The sequence below is a fragment of the Myotis brandtii genome, unplaced genomic scaffold (assembly GCF_000412655.1).
Source record: "Myotis brandtii unplaced genomic scaffold, ASM41265v1 scaffold315, whole genome shotgun sequence".
NCBI lineage: Eukaryota > Metazoa > Chordata > Mammalia > Chiroptera > Vespertilionidae > Myotis > Myotis brandtii.
In genome coordinates, this window is record NW_005362075.1 from 1,736,238 (window position 1) to 1,739,666 (window position 3,429).

A 3,429-nucleotide genomic window follows, 5' to 3' on the forward strand; every position below is an offset into this window, starting at 1 on the left:
GGGTGAGGGACCCCCCCCCCCCCCCAGTGCACAAATTTTTGTGCACCGGGCCTCTAGTATATATATATATTTCATTTCCTCAAATGCCCAAGCAGAGAAATAATCTATTAAATATAATTAAAAATCAAGGTTACAAAGTAGTTCAGAAAGAAAATTAAAAATCTCCAGAAAATAAACTTAAAGGCATGGAAGACTATTTTAAATGACAGAGAATTCAAGATTGCAATTTTGAAAAAACTCAACGAGATACAAGAAAACTCAGAAAAGCAATTCAATGAGCTAAGAAATAAAATCAATGAACAAAAGGAGTACTTTACTGTTAAGGGCCGTTAGAATACACTTGGCTTAATTTACGTCAGCTGGGACTCAGGGAGAGGGCAGAGCCACTCCCTGAGGGCGGGACCAGTCAAAGACTGGACGCCACTCAGTCTGACTCTCCCACCCAGTGTTAAGGGGATGGATCTCATGATGTCAAAGGCCCACCCAGATGTGATATAACTTCCTATAATTCGAGTATATAATAAAGAGCTTTTGGAGCTGGTGTGTGCGCTCTCTCTCTGTGTCCTCTGTCCCTCCGGAGGGCAGGCACCACACCCAGTCCAAGCTTTTAATCTATTTTACGTCTGTCTTTCATTATTCTTTAATCCTGAAAGTGCCTCCTACTTGCACGAACCGGTTCAAGTCTCCCCCTCCGTGCGGGACTCGGAGAGGAGACCCCAGCCCCAGCATGCCCGCCATACTTTACCAAAGAGATTAAACCTGTAAAAAGAATCAAACAGAAATTCTGGAGCTGAAGAACTCAATAAATGAGGTGAAGAATGAATTAGAGAGTTTAGGAAATAGAGCAGATTAGATGAAAGTAAGAATTAGTGACATTGAGGATAGAAATATAGAAATGACTCAGATGGAAAAGAGCAAATTGAGAGTAAAAAAAATGAAAGAACTCTATGAGAGTTAAAATGATTAGAAAGAGAAATATACAAATAATGGGTATACCAGAAGGAGAAGAGAGAGAAGGGAACAGAGAGCCTATTTAAACAAATAATCAATGAGAACTTCCCAAACCTATGGAAAGAGCTGGACCTTTGAATCCAAGAAGCTAGCAGAAGCCCTCAATGCAAAAGGACATTCTCCAAGGTACATGATATTAAAGCTCTCAAAAGTTAATGACAAAGAAAGAATTCTCAAGGCAGCAGGAAGAAGATGGAAACCCCACTAGATCATCATCCAATTTTTCACTAGAAACCCTAGAAGCTAAGAGCAAGAAGAAGCAAATATTCAAAATATTGGAAGAGAAATCCCCAACCAAGAATGGCATATCTACCAAAGTTATTTCAATATGATGAGAAAATGAAGGCTTTTCCAGACAAACAGAAGCTGAGGAAATTTATCACCACAAGACCTGCATTATAAGAAATGCTAGAAGGAGTTCTTCTACCTGAAACAAAAAGGCAAAAGGATACAAAACTGAGACTAAGATGACAAATAGACAGAAGCAGGAAATTGCAATTCTTGTTCAGAATAGGATATTAAACACCTAAACATAACATAAAGGTTAAAGGGGTAAAAGCATTTTTTACAAAGAAGACAATAAATAGCGTAATTTGGAAATGAACAAATTATGCACAGCATAAACAGGAATATCTTGTGATAACAAAAACATATAGGGCAGGAGGAGAAAGAATGAATGGAGATAACATGCAATCAAAAAGAAAAAGGACTATTGTACATATGAAATTTTCTTTGCATAGACATAATGGTAACCACAAAACAAAAATCTAGGAATGAGACCCATACAATTTTAAAAAAAGATAAAACAGAGGAAAAAATTATAGAATATCACCAAACTGAAATAGCAGACAGAAACACAAGAGAAAAGAAACAATGAATACACAGAGCAACAAGTAAAAAAGATAAAATGGCTATAGGAAATCCTCTTATATCAATAATCACCGTAAATGTAAACAGATTGAATTCACTAATTAAAAGGCACAAAGTAGCAGAATGGATTTTAAAAAACAACAACTATATGCTGCCTTCAGGAGACACATCTCAGCTGTAAACACATAGACTCAAAGTGTATCCAGAGAAAAGGAGTCATAGCCATACTCATATCAGACAAAAATAAATTTGAAGATTTTTTTAAAGGTAAAAAGAGTCCAGGTCAGATAGCTCAGTTGGTTAGAGTGTTGTCCTGATACACCAAGTTTGCATGTTCAATCCCTGCTTCAGGGTACATATAAGAAGCAACCAATAGATGCATAAATAAGTGGACAACCAATCAATGTTTCTCTCTCTCAAATCAATAAGTTAAAAAGAATGTTTAGAATGAGATGATCATGGCAGCTCGACCCAGTCCGAGGGTCCTGAAAAAGATGGTCTCAGTCTTGGGATGTTGTCCAAAGTCGCCGGTAGCAGCTGGAGTCCCCATTTCGGCACAGGGGCCTACGCGGAACATCAGATACTTAGCTTCCTGTGTATGCTGATGAGCAGAACTCTTCCACTACATACCTCAGTTTTGCCCAAGGAGATATATGCAAGAATTTTCTTTAAAATTGCAGTACATTTAATAAACAAAAGAAAAGAGTATTCAGAGAGAATTATAGGATACTCTATGCAGGAAATGTATGATGCATAAACAAAAGAAAAGAGTATTCAGAGAGGAGAATTATAGGATACTCTATGCAGGAAATGTATGATGTAGTAGCAGGAATGGAAGATTACAAGCATTTTGTTCCGTGGTGCAAAAAATCCAATATATCAAAGAGATCCGGATACTGCAAAACACAATTAGAAATTGGGTTTCCACCTGTATTGGAGCGCTATATATCCATAGTAACCATGGTGAAACCACATTTAGTAAAGGCATCCTGCTTTTCAATCATTTGGAGACTGTTTGGTGTTTTAGCCCAGGTCTGCCTGGCTACCCAAGGACTCGTACCTTGGATTTTTCAGTTTCTTTTGAATTCCACTCTCTTCTGCACTCTCAGCTTGCTACATTGTTTTCCTATGAGGTCATAAAGCAGATGGTAGCGGCCTTTGAAAGAAGAGTATGTAAGCTGTATGGTCCAGAAACAAATATACCTCGGGAATTAATGCTTCATGACGTTCATCACACATAAAAAGAGAAAAGAACTGGAACTGGTCACCTACTTGTGACTTCAGTGTATTCGCTTTTAGAACGTGCTTTTATCATTTGCTTTCAGAAGCCAGAAAGCATTTGTTCAGCCCAGCTTTGATTATAAACCTGCACCATCGAAAATTTGCACTTGGAATATGGAAGCACATGTACATAGAATTCAATCAAGTACTGTGTACATTAGCATATTTACAGTCAACGGGATGTCATCACTATTGCTAGAATACTGACATCACTTTTCCGAGAGATATTGAAACTAAATTTAAACCTTTTAGTTATCACTTTATCCG

At 37.6% G+C, this 3,429-nt stretch overlaps 1 pseudogene; it reads left to right on the forward strand.

Annotated features, from left to right (window-relative positions):
* The first annotated feature begins 2,333 nt into the window (after positions 1 to 2,333).
* On the forward strand, positions 2,334 to 3,125 carry LOC102244934 (annotated as a pseudogene).
* Positions 3,126 to 3,429: the final 304 nt, after the last annotated feature.